The sequence below is a fragment of the Lipotes vexillifer genome, unplaced genomic scaffold (assembly GCF_000442215.2).
Source record: "Lipotes vexillifer unplaced genomic scaffold, Lipotes_vexillifer_v1.1 scaffold36, whole genome shotgun sequence".
In the NCBI taxonomy this organism is placed as follows: domain Eukaryota; kingdom Metazoa; phylum Chordata; class Mammalia; order Artiodactyla; family Lipotidae; genus Lipotes; species Lipotes vexillifer.
Genome location: NW_006792448.1, coordinates 2,308,277 through 2,326,567, shown reverse-complemented (window position 1 = coordinate 2,326,567; position 18,291 = coordinate 2,308,277). Strand labels below are relative to the sequence as shown.

At 40.3% G+C, this 18,291-nt stretch overlaps 1 protein-coding gene and 1 pseudogene across 1 annotated transcript in view; both read right to left on the bottom strand.

Annotated features, from left to right (window-relative positions):
• Positions 1–18,291, bottom strand: part of DYM (dymeclin) — a 392,339-nt gene that overhangs the window by 32,086 nt on the left and 341,962 nt on the right. The gene's annotated exons all lie outside the window — the stretch shown is intronic.
• On the bottom strand, positions 11,557–11,994 carry LOC103090791 (60S ribosomal protein L26 pseudogene; annotated as a pseudogene).

Below are 18,291 nucleotides of genomic sequence, written 5' to 3'. Positions count from 1 at the left end.
GAAAGAGTATTTGAATTAACACAAACACATCATCAACAGCAAGCACAAACTCATGGTGTCATCTTTCTACATAAAGAACAGCAAGGAGCCAATTACTAGTACTGTAATAGCTGGATTTTCAAAAATTTTGAGGCTGCTTTGATGGATGATTTAGCTGATGTTAGGAGTTCCAGCGTCCCTTGAATGCAGGGAAGTGTCATGTAGTACAAATGGATCAGGAAACCTGGCTCTGGGCCTGCATCTGCCCCTGCAGCCTTGTGACCTTGGGCCATGAGTCAATTCTCCTCATTTTCTCTATTCATAAAAAATAAGGGGGTTGAAACAGGGTTTCTAAATTATCTCTTATCTCTCCATTCTAACAACTAAATGCTGAGAGAAGGCATATTTTTTTGTCCACTTCCTTAAGAATGAGAAAAACTCACCCCTGGCTCCTGCGTATCTTTCCCACAAACCCTAAGGCTTACAATAGAGAAAGGGCACAGTCTGATGCTGTTCCTGAGAAATGAAGTAACTCCAGAGAATATTGTTTTTTAAATCATTTGAACACAGTTTTTGTTATGCTGGGCTGCTGGAAGTGAGAAGTGTAAGACAAATCAAAACAACCAGAGAAATGAACTCTGGCACTTGGCTGCTTTTGTTACAACTTAAACATCACGTGCAGCTCTCATAGGCCGAGGATAAGAGTGGAAATTTAAAACAAGGAAGTGGCTTCTCCTATTTCTTCTCTGGGAGTGATTCCATTCCAAACCATCTTTTTTATTCAACTGGAAAGTGGTACACTTGTGAGACAGAGTCAGGGCCAACTCTAACAGTAAATGTGAATACAGCTGCATGGATTCCTGGGAAAGATGCTCAGCCCAGGGATCTAGGAGGAGATTGTTAAAGAAAAAAAATACTCAGTGATGCTTGTTAAAGATGGTGAGGCAGACTTTATTCAGGACCATCACGATAGTTATAGGGACCACTGCAACTGGATTTTATAGTGGCGGAGAGAGATTGGGCTCAACTCAGAATACAGCATGGGCAAATGGGAATTTATAGCCAAGGAGTAGGACGGAGGTCAGGGATGAAATATTACTAAGAGGAAACATCAAGGGTAAGGGGGATTCTGGCTAAATTGACCTCACAGGATTCTTGCTGAAGACAGACCAGGGTGACCAGACATCACTTGGGGATGGTGGAAGATGATGAAACTGGTCAGATATCGAGGGTGGGGGGGTTCTGGTTAAACTGACTTAGCGGGGTTCTTGCCCAAACTGGATTTTACAAGGAAGTGCACAGATCAGGATCCTGACTAAAGTTTTTTTTTTTTTTTTTTTTTTGGCTGCGCCGCACAGCACGCAGGATCTTTGTTCCCTGACCAGGGATCGAACCCGCACGCCCTGCTTGTAGTCTTAACCACTGGACAGCCAGGGAAGTCCCTAAAGTGTCTTTCAAAAGTACTGGAATCAGGGAAAACATATGTAATACCGGGTTTTTAGTTCTCTTATACTGAGAATACCATGTATACCGAGGAAACATGGGCAAAACAAAATAGTAGTACAATAAGTTGGCTATGGAAAGAACAGAGCTTTAGAGTTAGATAACCTGGCTCAGCTTCACTTTGTAACACGGAACTTTCTAGATGGAGTGATCTCTGAGTTAAATGAGATAACTTAATCCTGACACAGCTATTGGTGTGATCACAAAAAATGGTGTCTAACCTGTAAATTATTATAAATCAAATCACTTAACTATTTAAAAGAATTTTAAAGTTACTATTTAAGAGGATCTGGCTATGATTCCTTCCAAACTAAAATATCAGAACAACCAGCCAGTTAAATAAAACCACTCAGGAATTTATCTGTTTTGAGAGTTCAGACTAGTGACTTGAGGCTTCTTTGGGCTTAAGTCAGTGATGTGCTGTTCCGAAAGATGAGCCCTTACATTTCTCAAAGACAGAGATGATCTCAACTTGATATCCTATAAGTGCCCCACCTTTTCCTCGGGGTCATGACCTCTACGGACTTGCAACTTCTCCGATGAATAGTATACAAAAGTTCATATAACATAAAGAAAAGTAAGACTCACATGTGTTGTTCTTCTGTTCCTTCCCTTGTTATACCAGGACAAGTGGCCCTTGATTTTCACTACTGTTAACGTACTAACTTGTGGAAGTTCTTTTAAGTTGTGTCTTCTAATCTGTCATAGACTTGAGAACCAGATGGCCAAGCTTGTTAAGATCGTGGATCAGGCTGTGAGCAAAGGGCTTGTGGCCCTTTCCTAGTAATAAAGTGCACAGAATTTGACTGTTTAGAACTTACAGCTCGAGTTCTCGGTTTTGTTCTAGAAGAGCGAGGTTGATAGATAAATGGGAAAATGATACCGGCTAACAATTCCTGAGAGCTTACTTCGTGTTAGGAACTTTGCATTCACTGTCTCTTTTAATTTCCCCAGCCACCTCAGGAGGTAAGCAAGGCTAAGAGACAGACCTACCCTGGAGGTGAGAAACTGATGCACGGTGAGGGTTAAGTAACTTGCCCGAGACTACGCAGCTGTGGAGACGTGATTCACTCTTAAGCCCTACAGCATCCTGCCTGCCTCTCCATTTACATGCTTCAGGGTGCTGGGGTGGGGTCCCTATTCTGTTTGTAGCCACTTCTCATTGCCAGTCAGGGAGATCAAGGTATCTCAAAGCCCTTCAGGGTTCGAGCTGTCTCTTTCCTTTGCCGTTTGCATCGCCTAATTTACTTAAGATTCCCCATTTGAGAAAGAAGAGTTGAGCAGCTTTTTTTTCTTTTAATCATTTTTACTGGAGTATAGTTGCTTTACAATGTTGTGTTAGTTTCTGCTGTACAACAAAGTGAATCAGCTCTACATATACATATATCCCCATATACCCTCCCTCTTGCATCTCCCTCCCACCCTCCCTATCCCACCCCTCTAGGTGGTCACAAAGCACCAAGCTGATCTCCCTGTGCTATGCGGCTGCTTCCCACTAGCTATCTGTTTTGCGTTTGGTAGTGCATATATGTCCATGCCACTCTCTCACTTCGTCCCAGCTCCCCCTTCTCCCTCCCCGTGTCCTCAAGTCCATTCTCTACGTCTGTGACTTTACTCCTGTCCTGACCCCAGGTTCATCAGAACCATTCTTTTTTTTTTTTTGATTCCATATATATGTGTTAGCAGTGTTTTTCTCTTTCTGACTTACTTCACTCTGTATGACAGACTCTAGGTCCATCCACCTCACTCCGAGCAGCTGTTTCTTGGACTGCTACTTTACAAACTGTGAACTCCTATACGGGAAGGGCTCTTTCAGGGAAAACCTCTCGAGGTCTGCTGTGCAGGCTGGAGTTGCTCAATCAATGCTAGCTGAACAAATAAATGACAGGCTAGAAAATGCCAATTGCAAATAGTGGCTTTGTAAGAAGAGGAACGTTAGCCACTGGATGTTGGAGATATTTATTCAAGGACTCAGAGGTGTAAGGATTTGCAGGAACAACATAAATAAATATAATGATCAAGAGCCCACATGGTTCCTTGTACCCCACTGTACCCTGACCTGAAAAAACCTCAATATTGCCTCAGTGTTCTCCTTCAACAGGGATTGTTAACAATGAGAAGCTCTATGACAGAATATGGAGAACGTGTACAAAGGACTAAAATACTCCCTGATTTTTCATTTTCAGATCCTGTAGGTTAGAGCAGAGATACAGATGGTCAGAGAGGAAGGAAAATCTTTTACAGTGCCTACCTGCTATTATTTCTCATCTCCTGTAACAACAGGAAGAAGGCTGAATGCACAAATTTGATAAGACTGATATTTATTTAACGGCAGAGGTTGTTAGAAACAAGAAAAAAAACCTAGACATACTATTTGAATACTTTCCTTGTGAAATTCCTCTAATGCACATTTTTAAAGAAAGACTGTGCTTTCAATGCCCCAAATATGGTCTTTTGCTACAAACATATTGAAACTGAATGGAGAAAAATAAGATCCCTCTTGACTACAAGTAACCACCCACTTCAGTCTGTGTAACACTCTGTGATACAATGGAAACCATGGACACAATGCTCTACGTGCAATTCAAGTTCACAAAAGCTTAACTCTGAGTGATGAATAGAAAGAATGAGTCATTCATTTACCCTTTATGGAACCAGTGTGTCTCTTTGGGGTTCAGATTATGAGCAAAGTCATCAGTCTGCACAGGCTAAGGGTTGGCTTTGTGACTTTAAGTATATTTTTAGCAAAGAGGAGCCACACCAGTCAAAGGAACTAGTGCCCACTGCTAGTAATTCTTTACTAACTTGGGGGCTTAAAATAATCAGGGCTAAAAGTTGAAAGAAAAGTATCTCCAAAGAGGGGGAAAATCAGAGTTTAAGGAATTCAATCCTAAATATTATCAAGTGCATACATTAAATATCAGATATTTAATGTCAGAGAAAGGACAATAATGGTAAGACTACAAAGGTTCTCATTTATAGCGTCTTGTCGTAGGGACTACTGAAAATTAAATAAGGCTGTTTCTAGCTGCTACTGCTATCAATTAGCCAGCAGCCAATTCCACAGCCGTAATAACTGCCACATGCCCGCTGTGTATTACCTCTGGGCCTGCTAATTCCAAACACAGGAGGTCGAGGCTGCACTGAACAGATGAGCCTACAGCCGAATGCCCTGCTAGTCAGATTTTGTTTTACAAAATGAAATGATTCAGTACGTCAGAATATTTTAGATAATTTAGGCTAGTTCCGCTCCTTAAACATGTGAACTAGATTACGTACTTTGTAATAATTTAACCTTCACTTACCCAAATGTTCTCTATGGCATACAACTACATGCTTCTCTTTATTTTTGTTTCTTCTAGTTCACAAAATTTAAACAATGATCTCTGGTCTAAGTCACAAGGTTATGCTGCCAATAAGGTGGCTCGTGTCATGTTTAAAAGCCTTCATTTTTTCAAAATGAAAAAAAAAAAATCAGTTCCCTGAAACTGACACTTCAGTTGCAAAGATGAAGGTATCAACATTGAAAAAGAAAATCCTATCCCAAAGGGTCATCTTTTATACCTATGGAAGCAGCCCCCAGACCCACTCCACAGCCTGCTCCCTGCTCCAGCCCTTTCCTTGGCGGCGGGGTGGGGGGGGGGCGCGTTCCTCAAACCCTAGTATTGACAGAGGTTCCCATGGATCAAGACATGAAATGCTGGACAACAATAAAGAGTTAAGGCTCCTCCTGAACTTTGGAAGAAACCAGATTTCGTCAGTGAGGTTTGGCAACGTGAGAAACCCTGTAACCAATTTCATTTCCTGATAAATGAATGGTCCACAGGGGAAAGTCGGCCAGTGAGTTTCGGAACTGCTGGGAGTTCAGACTTTACTGTGAGACTCCTTGAAGGAGCCAGCCTGTCTATTGCTTATCGCTGCTGAGCCAGCCAGCTCCGTGCAAACAGGGCGGCTGCCAGACTCCATTCACAGCTCACTGAAGTGCCAGTAAGAGGTCTTCACAAACATGTGGTATCCCTTTAAGAAGTGATGCTGCCATCAGAGATGCTTTCCATTATACTGGGCTTTTTAACCTGCACCACTGCAAACACAGGCCTATTAAAATTGTTTTAGAACAGCAGGTTCAATGGTCTTCATCATTTAAACTTATCCCCCCTTGTCCAGCCAAAACCAAAACAGCCTCAGCATTCAGTTTAGATTTAGAACTGGGGCAATGCAACGTCTAAAACCAACAAATACTCAAATAAATAAGAGTAAAATGCAGAAAGTCCATCTGAGGGGATTTACATAGAAAGTACCTCAAAGTACTGAAACAAGTTTACCGGAAATGTAAATAGCATAATTAATCTCAAGATCATTTACATTTTAAGCTTGAAACGAAATAAGTATCTATATGTTTAAGTAAACGAAGGCAATTCTCATAAATGTAACCATAGATGCTGTATTTATGCTTAAAATGTAAAAAAAATCTTAAAAAACATTTTTCACATTAATTCAGAATTGGTCAAAGCATATACTTAAAAATTTGTTGACTTCAGGTAAATTTTTATCAATGGTTAACTTGACAGATTTACAATCTCTAATTTGGGCTTGCTTAGAAAACACACACAATTACCCTACATAAAATAGTCAAATGAACACTTGAAGGCGAAAGAAGGGAAAAAGTTCTAAATAATGGTTTCAGGCCCTTAATTATAAAACATAAAGAAAACAAAATCTGAAACTAGTGAGCTTTCAAGAGGCTTGCAGGCTTGGACTGGTAGTAAGGAACCTGGACCTGATTAGGCTCACCCTTACAAATGCGCGTCACAGCAGCAACGCTCAAGGTTTATAGAGATGGAGAATGTTAATTTCATCCACCAAGAATAACTCATAAAACAAGGACAGAGGGAAAGCCAATGAGCCCTTTAGCTTCCTTAAGCATTCAATCCAATTTTTTCTTTGCCTCATGGTTTTAGGACCATAAGATGTATTCTTCCTTGGACTTCAGTGTTAGATTCCTGGTGACATTGAGTTGGGCTGTCTCCAGGGTCAGAGTAGGGAGAGAAGTCTGTGCATTCACTTACAGGGAGTCAGTAAAGTTTGCTTTGTTTAGGTCAAATCATTCGATAACAGAAAGACTGAAGGGAAAGGGAGCCTCCTAGGTTATTTTAAAACCATCTGAGTTGTGACTCTGGTCACGTGACAGTTTATAAATCAAGGGCAAAAAGCAAATTTCTAAATATTATGTTTATGAACCACTTCAAATTTTAATTATCTCATATATAGTAACTGTGCATGGTACTTTCAAATTCAGAAAACAAGCACAACTGAAAGGTTTAATTCAAAAATAGAGCTCATTACCTGTGGTAGGAGACAATTAGTCTGATTCATTACATGAAAACTGAGTTATTTAAAGGGTAATCGTCAGTGCTTTGTGGACAGAGCTACAAATGACTGAGTTTAATGGCCAAAATCACATCTGAAGCCTTTAATTAATCTCAAGAACTGTTTCTTGTAAATATTCTGCAAAGCACGTGAGTTTCTTATATAGTTAAGTTCCAAGAGAACGAAAACATTTTTCTGTTTTCTTCTGGACGTGGCTGCTTCCAGACGGTCTCAAGTTCAGAAGCTGGATGGGGTGGGAGTCAGGGAGAGGGGAGGGGAAGGTTTAGAAAGCGATAACGTTGAAACTGCTGTGGAAAAGGCCTGACTGACGCACGGAGTCCTGATAAGAGAGGCCGTCGATGAGCCTGGGGGAGGCAGGCAGGACAGGGTTTCCTTCAGATGAGCATCAGCTCAGAGTCCAGGAGGTCAGGGTCCCAGCTTCAACGCTGCCTCCTTGCCGGAGAATGATGGACAGCATGACCTTTACTGCTGGACAATGGATGAGGACCCGTGATCCTAGGGTATGAACGAATCTGAGGTCCTTATTCTGAGGAGGAGCCAGGGAAATGCCCTCTTTCAGTATGCTTTTCCTTCCTTCCAGTTTTTTTTCCGTCAACATGAGTCACAATACCTTCCCGTCTGAGAGCTGAGTGTGCAGCTTCTGAGGAGGGAGGTTTACTGGCTCGGCTCGGCCTGAATGGGGGATGCTTCCCGATGCCCACTACTCCTCACACCTCTCCTCAGACTTCCCTCCATGGGTCAGAGTCACTCGGAAATGTTTTAAAGTGAGAAAAACAGGACCAATACACAGCTGAGTAAATGTAGGTACTGAGAGATTTAGTGAAGAATGAACAGGAGGCAATGACAGGATCAAGAGGAAAACACACATTTCTGGATCCTTACTTGGGAAACTGGCAACGGGCATGATAAGCTAAACTACAGACGTGAAATTTTATCCACATTTTGACGACGGGGGTAGTGGGCAATGCTAGAAAATATCAGAATTTTTCCAACACTGGGAATTCAAAACATTTACTGCTGTGAGTCTTGGAAACAAGGAATGGTAGTTTAAGTTTTGAGGCAGGGAAGCAGAGGGATCAAAAGAATGTTTACTCTGTTTTCTAGAAAAAAAAACGTTTTATGAAGTGCTCTTTCCAGTGGAAGACGTAATTATTATTTTCTGCTGGGAAACATTCTGGCTAGTTTACAGTAAGGATCTGATATAACATGGGAAGAGTTTAAACCCTATACACTTAAAAGCTTGCTAACACATATTTTCCTGTAGAGGCTGTGGTGATGTTTATCCTCCATTTAGATAGAGCAATGTCAGAAATGTGTTAGCAGGAGCACCCTGTTACTGCAGCAGCAGAACATTAAAGGGACTTTTAAGAAAGCAAAGCAAGCAAGCAAGCAACCCAACCCAACCCACCCTTAATCTTACTACTCAAAGTAAGTAAATATTTTCATTTTGGGGAATAATCTTTCTGTCTGTATTTGTGTGTCTACATTTGGATGGGTGAATACACACACACAGTAAGTGTGTATGTATAAATATAAATATGAACATAGTTACAACCATATGAAAAGTATTATGATGTTTTGAAGTCTGGGAGAGACATTAAGAAAAACAGCCATGCCTTCCTACTTCTAGATGGCACTATAAATTATTTCCCACTTTTCGTTTACTCTCCATGCGACAGAGATTATGCCAGAAGTAAATGGCTGAAATATGTTTTGGTAAAACATACTATTGTAATTGTTCAAGTAATTCACAACTCCAATGTAATAACAAGTGCTGTGTTGTCTAGGTTTTGAGGCTATAGGCCACACAAAATGACTTTTCTGGAATCATTTTACTTTTTGTATGAAGAGTTACATAAAAATGTAGTAACAATACAAAGTGCAGAATGTTCATATCCTGAAGACACCTGGGAAGAAGTGAGTTGTCTGTTCTGCTTTTAAAAAACCTTTGGAGGTACTGCATGAATATGGCACTGGTTACTCCCAGAATCCTCCCCGAGAGAGCCACAGACAGGTTATGGATGTCACAGTGCACACCACTGCTGCCGGTACTGAGAACTTTTTGACAGATAATATGCTTAGATGGAAAATCTTTTTTTTTTGTTCCACCGAAGGAAGCTTGGTTTTTTTTTTTTTTTTTTTTCCTTGCGTTATGCGGGCCTCTCACTGTTGTGGCCTCTCCCATTTGCGGAGCACAGGCTCCGGACGCGCAGGCTCAGCGGCCATGGCTCACGGGCCCAGCCGCTCCGCGGCACGTGGGATCTTCCCGAAACGGGGCACGAACCCGCGTCTCCTGCATCGGCAGGCGGACTCTCAAGCACTGCGCCACCAGGGAAGCCCCGGAAGCTTGGTTTTTGAGGATGGCATTATGTAGCTTTTGTTGTTGCAAGGACTGGGTCTGGGCTGTGTGAGAAGGGACATGGAGAAAAAATGCTCTTGAGAACTCTGAACTTCAAATCTGAGCTCTTTAAATGATCTAACCATAAATTAGCTCTTTGCTCAAGTGGTGAAAACATCTGGTACCCTGCACAACAGGGGAGCTTCACGAAAGTACTTTTTTTCTTTTTCCTTTTGGCAATGTTCTTCTAGTTTCCAATTATATTTTTGAATGAACTCTGGTATTTGTTAGGTGAAAATGACCAAACTGATTGTTTCCTTCTTTTTTGCTTGAGATTAACACCATACAATTAAAAGTCACTAATTTTAATGTTTAATTTGATGAATTTTGCTGTTTGTATATAACCATGTTACTGTCACTACCATCAAGATATAGATGAGAAGCCCCTCCTGCCCCTTTGCACTTGATTCCCTGCCCTATCCCCCTTGGCCCAAGGCAGGCACTGATATGTTTTTGGTGACAATTTTGCCTTTTCTAGCATTTTATTGACTTCTAATTATCTAATTTAGCTTTAATGATTTTAATGTTTTAAAAATTATTGAGATTTGTTCTATGGCTCAGAATATGTGCCATGTGCATTCCAAAAGATGAATTCTGCCATTGTTGGGCGAGATGTTCTATGAATATCAATCAAGTCAAAGTGATCTCCTATGTTTTTGCTGATTCTTTTTTGTCTAGTTGTCTACCAGCTGCTGAGAGGAGGCTGTTAAAATCTTCAAAATAATAGAATTGTCTATTTATCCCTTTAATTCTGCCAATTTTCTGCTTCATGATTTTGAAGCTCTGTCATTGGTGCATATACATTTACAATTATCATGTCTTCTTTTGTTGAACTAACTTTTTGATCATTTTGAACTATCTCCTTCATCTTGGGTTTTGTTTTGAAATTTGTAATAGCTGACGTTAACAGCCATTTTAACCTTCTTATGCTTACTGTTTGCATGGCACTTCCTTTTCCTTCCATCGTTTGCTTTCAAACCATCTATGCTTTTATATTTAAAGCACATCATTTGCAAACAGTATATAGTTGGGTCTTATTTTATCCATTCTGACAATCCCTGCCTTTTAATGAGTATTTAGTGCATTAACATTTTGTTTTTGCGGTACGCGGACCTCTCACTGTTGTGGCCTCTCCCGTTGCAGAGCACAGGCTCCGGACTCGCAGGCTCAGCGGCCATGGCTCACGGGCCCAGCCACTCCGCGGCATGTGGGATCTTCCCGGACCGGGGCACGAACCCGCGTCCCCTGCATCGTCAGGCGGACTCTCAACCACTGCGCCACCAGGGAAGCCCTGCATTAACATTTAATGTAATTATTGATATGTTTAGGTTGGTCTATCATCTTATTTTTTGTTTCTATTTGAATCCTCTGTTTTGTTCCTTTGTTCCATCTTTCCTACCTGGGTGGGGGGAGAGGTAATTATTTGAATATTTTTTAGATTTCTATTTTAATTTTTCTGTTGGTTTTTTAGCTGTTGATTTTCATATTTTTTAAAGAGTGGCTACCCTAGGTTTACAATGTAAACCCTTAACTTTTCACAGTAAAATTACAGATAACAATTTAGTACTTCATGTACAATACAGAACGTCACACAGGACCAGAGCACACAGGATCATATTCATCCTCTTTCATACTTTATGTTACAGTTGTGTGTGTGTGTATATGATACACCTACATACATTATAAATCCTACAAGACAATGTGATAACTTTGGTTTTAAGAATAAGTTTATTTAAGACAACTAATAAGGACCTACTGTATAGCACAGGGAACTCTATGCAATACTCTGTAATGAACTCTATGGGAAAAGAATCTAAAAAAAAGTAGATATATGTATATGTATAACTGATTCACTTTGCTGTACAGCAGAAACTAACACAACATTGCTGTACAGCAGAAACGAACACAACATTGTATACTCAATTATACTCCAATAAAATCTTTTTAAAAAAGGAATTTATGTGGTTTATTTAAAAATTAAGACAAAAAAAGCTAAGCAAAAAATGGGGGGTAGAAGGAAGAGAAATAGAGACAGAATAGATATGAACATTTTGCATTTATCTAGATACTTGCCATTTTTGGTAAATATTCATTCTTTCTGAAAATCTGAGTTTCCATCTGATATCATTTCTATTCAGCCCAAAGGACTTTCTTAGCATTTTTTATAATGCAAATGCACTGGCAACAAGTTCTCTTAGTTTTCTTTTACCTGATCATGTTTTGTTTTGTTTTCTTTTTTTTTTTTTTCATTTTAACAGTTTTTAATGAAAGTTGTATACAAGATCACTTCATTCCTGCATCTTCTCAACTGTTTCTTCCTTATATTTGCCCTTTTCCTTCCCTACTTGGCGAGACTTGGCTTTACGTTCGAGGATCTTTTTGTGGTCTCTGTCCAGTTTTAGTCTGGTGATAACCACCTTGCTGGGGTGAATGCCCACGTGGACAGTTGTGCCATTAGCCTTCTCCTGCTGCCCTCGTTCAGTGTAGATGACATACTTCTTCCTGTAAACCCGGACCACTTTGCCAATTTGCTGCCCTCCGTAGTGCCCTCGTACAACCTGAACTTCATCATCCTTCCGGATGGGCATGGATCGGACACTGTACTTCTGTCTCAGCTCTTTAGAAAGAGGGGAAGACATAATCTTCCTGCGAATGTGGGAAGGCGCACTGAAATGCCTTTTCTGGTTCTTGCTTCGGTCAGAAGTCACAAAGGGATTGAACTTCATTTCGGCCGTTGGCGCTTCAGCGATGGCCACAAAAGGGCTGTTTTAATTCTTGAATGATCTTTTCACTGCCTACAGAAATCTGGATTGACTATTGTTTTTTTTTTCTTTTGCACTTTAAAGACGCTGTTCCATTCTCTTCAACACTATACATTTTCTAATAAGAAGTGATGTTAATTGGATTGTTGTCCCTCTGTATGTACTAGCCCATTTTTCTCTTGATCTTTATTGCTGGCTTTCAGCAGTTTTGACAATAATGTGCCTTGATGTGGGATTATTTGTGTTTATTCTGCTTGGTATTAGCATCTCATCTCTGCAAACTACTGACTTTTTTATTGTCATTATTTCTCAACTGAGTCTTCTCATGTCTCTGCTGAGATTTTCATGCACTGAAAACATGTTTCATGCAATGAAAACATTGAGCAGAGTTATAGTAACTGCTTTTAAATCCTTGTCTGTTAGTTCCAACATCTGGTTTGTTTGGAGGTTGAACTCAATTGATTTTCTTTTATGTAGAGAACATGTTCCATTTTCTTGGTTCTGTGGATGCTGGGAAATTTTGGATTGCATCCTGAATAATATTAAGTTGTGGAGATTTGTCTGGGCTTAAACTGCAAACTCTATATTTTCAGTAGCAGCACCAATCTCTGTTCAGATCTTTTGCCTTTATCTAGGTTGCTTAAAGTTTGGTCTACAGATGGGTGGGTCACGATTTAGTCAGAGGTGCAGGTAGACAGAGTTGAGGGATCCTCTTCTCTGACTCCTTCTCTTCTGGGATTCCTCCACTATTTTCAGAGTTCATAGATTCTCGGCATTTTTTTTTTTTTTTTTTGTTCTTCAGCCCAGAAAGGCTACAACTTTCCCCATGTGTCCCACCTCTGCTGTATGTGCCATGGACTGCAATTAGCCTCAGGCTAAAAGACCTCAGAGATATGGAGTTTGCTATTTCCCATGCTCCAAGTGAAAGTATACTCTTCACCAGAGTTTTCTTGCATCTGTTCATTCTTCTGTATCTTCAGGGTGGCAAGTCTGTTCTTAGTTTAGAATTCTCGTCTTTGGCTGAGCTGCTCTGAGTCTGTTTTCCACATATGGTTCAGAGATCAGTCAGGGGTGTGGACAGATACAGTCTGGGGGCTCCTCCTCTGGTTCTTTCCCCTTCTGGGATTCCTCTACTGTCTTCAGTCCTCATGCTTTTCCAGTCTCACTTCTGGGGTTCCCCAGCTCAGAAAAACTAACAGTTTTTCCATGTGAGTCCCTCGCCACTACAAAGTAAACCACAAGGACTGTGCTTAGTCCTGGGCTAAAGGCCACGGACGTGGAAACTTACTTATATAGCTTCCTATCTCCCTCTTCGAAATGAGCATGAACTCCCTGCCAGAGTCTGTTTGCTTCTATTTGCTCTCCAGTACCTACAGGCAGCTGTGTTTTGTATTATTTGTCCAGGCTTTATGGTTGTTTTCTGCAGTGGGTGTCATCTGGTAGGGTCTTAGTCTATGATACCTGGAAGTATTCTCAAGCTGATTTTCAACGATGCTGAATGAATTAATAAAGTCATTCAATAATATTTAATAAGTAGCTATTCTGTGCAAGGCAGTGTATTATGTTAAACACTATGGAGGAGATATAAATATAGAAAATACAGCAAGAAACTTAAAATCAAATGAGATTAAAATATATACATACGTATTTATATATAAAGATAGCATGACAACTTTTTTTTTAGTAGCTTAAAATTGGAAATAATCTAAACGTGTACCATTAGTAAAATGCATAAATCGTGGACTATTTACACAATGTAATACTAGTACGTCAGTGGAAAGGAACAAACTTTGTGTAACAACATAAACATCTTTCATAAACGACATTGAGTGAAAGAAGAAAGGTGTAAAAGAAAATAAACTGCAAGATTCCATTTACAAAAAGTTCAAAAACAGGAAATCATATTGTTTGGCACTATACACACACAGATGGTAAAGTTATAAAGAAAAAGAAGACAATCATCTTCAAAGTCAAGATAGTGTATATTTATAGGGGGACAGGGTACATATATTGAGACTTCTGGGCTGTTGGCAATGTTCCATTTCTTGTTCTGAAGAGTGATTACATGGATATTCACTTTCTCACAATTTAAAAAAGTCAAAAAAGGGGGGGTGGATTTATCAGTAGATGGAAACTTGGCTACATTCTAGGTATGATGTATGACTATGAACAAGTTAGTTACTATTCTTGTGACTCAACATACTTCTGAAAATGGGTATAAAATATATTCCTTCCAATCTCACTGAGCAAAAATATAATTTGATACTAAACACAGGTCTGGCTTAACTTACCTAGCGCCAGAGAAAAGCTGACTTCAAGTGCTTTAAAAAAACTCTTTCCTATTTAAATGTAACAGAGTCAGTTCTATTTGAAAGATCATGTGAGAAATCTTTTTGGTGAGCCAAGAAACTTCCTGAACACAACTAATTAGTCTATAACTTATCATTTTTAAAGGTTGCGGTTTTTGTATATTAGGTTTTCTTCAAGGGTGGCATACGGGTAGTGATCTTGACAATCTAATAATTGGCACTATATTAGTCAGAGATTAGGAAATCCCCTCAACTATTTGTCCAAATTCATATTTTAAGCTGTGCTTGAGCTAAAGACTATATCAATATTTCCAAGTTTCAAAATGGATTAGATTTCTTCCAATTAGTGTTCACTGCCCGAGGTACTTCCTACTGCCCTCAGAGCTCCCAGGCAAGAATTCTATAAAGCAGGGGTCCCCAACCGCTGGGCCACAGACTGGTACCCATCTGTGTGGCCTATTAGGAACTGGGCCGCACAGCAGGAGGTGAGTGGCGGGCTAGTGAGTGAAGCTTCATCTGTACTTACAGCTGTTCTGCATCCTCTCATTACCGCCTGAGCTCCGCCTCCTGTCAGCATTTTGGTGAGCTGTATAATTATTTCATTATATAGTACAAAGTAATAATAATAGAAATAAAGTGCACAATAAATGTGATGTGCTTGAGTCATCCTGAAACCATTCCCCTCAGCACCCCTGGTCCGTGGAAAAACTGTCTTCCACGAAACCAGTACCTGGTGCCAAAAAGGTTGGGGACTGCTGCTATAAAGAAACTGGGTGTGCTGAATTGACAGGAAAACAAAAATTGTTACATTAGTTAATTAACTGTCTCAAACTCACTGTTAAGTATCAATCATATTCAGTCTTCATAGAACTATGTTAGGGTTTTAGGGCCTCGAATCCTCTAAAACCAACAAACCCTGTATAAAAAAACTCTAACTGTATGGCCAGATGCTTACCAGCTACCTCGATGTGATTAGTTATATGCCAACCACTGCCCCTTCCAACTTGCCCCAGAAATGAAAGCCATCATAACAAAAGCAGTTTTGTTCCCTCAAATGACCAATTTTGCTGTGTGTAATGAATTATATTAGTATTTAGTAAGACTTTGGTTTCTTTAAAAAGCCTTATATCACCTTAAAAGTTTTCAGAAACTTTTGGTATATATGCTCAATTAAGAACATCCTTTTGAGGGCTTCCCTGGTTGTTCAGTGGTAAAGAATCCGCCTTCCGATGCAGGGGACGCGGGTTCGATCCTTAGTCGGGGAACTAAGATCCCACATGTCGCGGGGCAACTAAGCCCGCGTGCCACAACTACTGAGCCTGAACAAGACAGCCTATGTGCCGCAAACTACAGAGCTCACGCACTCTGGAGCCCGCGCACCACAACTAGAGAAGAGAAAACCTTGCATTGTGAACTTGTGTCCTCCGGTCATCGGAAACCACGGTTTGGAGAACTGGGCAAAAATTTTTTTGCTATAGAAAAAGCAGATATTCATCATTTTTCAGTTAAGAGTTTTAGTTTTCATGACTATATTCAAGATGCAATGATTTGTAATAAAGACCAAATTTTTATACTCTTTGAGATCACAAAGTAAAAACTAAGTTTAATCTAATTCTTACCCATTGAAAGGAAGAGAAAATATCCTGTAAACTGCTTACAAATCTACCGTATGTTTAATCAAACAGAAATAATGAAAGACATTATAACAAATACCTGAGTTAGTTTGCTTATCAAGAATGGCTATCCTAAAAGTAAATATGACATGAAGCCACTGCATGTGCAGTGCAGTTTCATTATTATGTATGAGAAAAGCCTGAGTGTTCTAATACTCCCTGAAGTAGCAATGGGTATAACTGTTCAAAGATTCCAAAGATTACAACACTGTATACAGATACTGTCAAAACCAAGAACTTAGTTATATTATGAATGCTTTAGGTTAAACAAATTGATCTAATAGGCAAATGGGTTTGTGAGGCAGGAGGAGACAAAAATTTAAGATTTCAAAGAAAGAATAGCTTTTTTATGGCTCAAAGATAAGAGGGACTGAAATAATCTTGGACAAGCCGTTCTCTTATCTCTAAATTCTCTTTAGCCTGTTTCCTCACTTGCAAAATGTAAATTATCCTTACAGTTCATATGGTTGTTGGGAAGACTAAATGAGAACACCTGTAAAAAAAAATACCTAGCAGAGGGCCTGGCACAGAGCAAGTGCTCAATAAATGCAACTAGATGATAAACAACAAAGAAAAAGGAGTTGAGTCAAAAGAGGGATACTTAAGTCAGACTAAAGAGCAGATGCTGGGACTTCCCTGGTGGCTCAGTGGACAGGACTCCATGCTCCCAATGCAGGGGACCCGGGTTTGATCCCTGGTCAGGGAACTAGATCCCACACGCATGCTGCAACTAAGAGTTTGTGTGCCGCAACTAAGGAGCCCTGGAGCTGCAACTAAGACCCGGCACAACCAAATAAAAAAAATAAAAAAGAGCAGATGCGACATTTTAAAAGATCATAGCCTTTAATATTTTTTGCTACTATTTGTTTAATTTACAAAATAATTGTGATAATTCTCATATTTGGGTTACATGTCAAAAATCTACTTAAAAGGAATCTTCTATTTTAAGGTTCATGAAGTGAAAGTTCTCTCGTCTTTTGTAGGAAAGGAAGATAAAACAGTTCCAATCCTATCAAGGCTGCTGTTAACCCTAGCCATCATTTCCTTGGTTTAAAAAAAAATTTTTTTTTAACATCTTTATTGGTGTATAATTGCTTTCCAATGGTTAGTTTTTGCTGTATAACAAATGAATCAGCTTGTATAATTGCTTTCCAATGGTTAGTTTTTGCTGTATAACAAAGTGAATCAGCTATACGTATACATATATCTCCATATCCCCTCCCTCTTGCATCTAGGGCAGGGAACTAGAGAAAACTGGGCCATATAATAGTGGTTCTCCAATCTGGCAGATTATCGGGATCACTTAGAGAACTGTTTCAAAAGCCAGATTCCTGAGTTCATCACCAGACCACTGAATCAGAATCTGAGGTGGGATCCAGAAACCTGCATTTGAAAACAATGCTCCAGGCGACTGTGTTCATTCTTTTGGAATCCTCGCCTTGATGGAAGGAGAATCAGTGTAAGCAGATTCGTTCTTACGTAAGACCAGTACAGAAGGAATTCTAATAACAACATTTAAAAATTTCTGTGCTTCTACAGCCCTTGTCTTGTCCTGTCCTTGGTTAAGCTTTCCCTTTTGCTTCCCTCTCAATGTATAAAATCGGTGACTTGGGGCTTCCCTGGTGGCGCAGTGGTTGAGAGTCCACCTGCCGATGCCGGGGACAAGGGTTCATGCCCCAGTCCGGGAGGATCCCACATGCCGCGGAGCGGCTGGGCCCGTGAGCCATGGCCGCTGAGCCTGCGCGTCCAGAGCCTGTGCTCCGCAACGGAGAGGCCACAACAGTGAGAGGGTCGCGTACCGCAAAAAGAAAAGAAGAAATGGACAATCCAAATTAGGACTATATCTATTAAAGATACTGAATCAATAATTAATAACCTTCTAAAACAGAAAGCAACAGGCCCCAATGGGTTCACTGGTGGATTCTAACAGACATTTGAGAAGTAAATTATACTAATTCTTTACAATATCTTTCAGAGGATAGAAGCAGCGGAAATACTTCCTAACTCATTCTATCTGGCCAGCATTACCCTAATACCAAAACCAGAAAAGCCAGTCCGGGAAGATCCCACATGCTGCAGAGCGGCTAGGCCCGTGAGCCATGGCCGCTGAGCCTGCGCATCCGGAGCCTGTACCCCGCAACGGGAGAGGCCACAACAGTGAGGGGCCCGGGGACCGCACCAAAAAAAAAAAAAAAAAAAAAAAAAAAAAAAATCGGTGACTTGGAAAGCTAGAACGGCACCCTGCACGTGTGCGGGGGTGTGTGAGTGCGCATGCATTT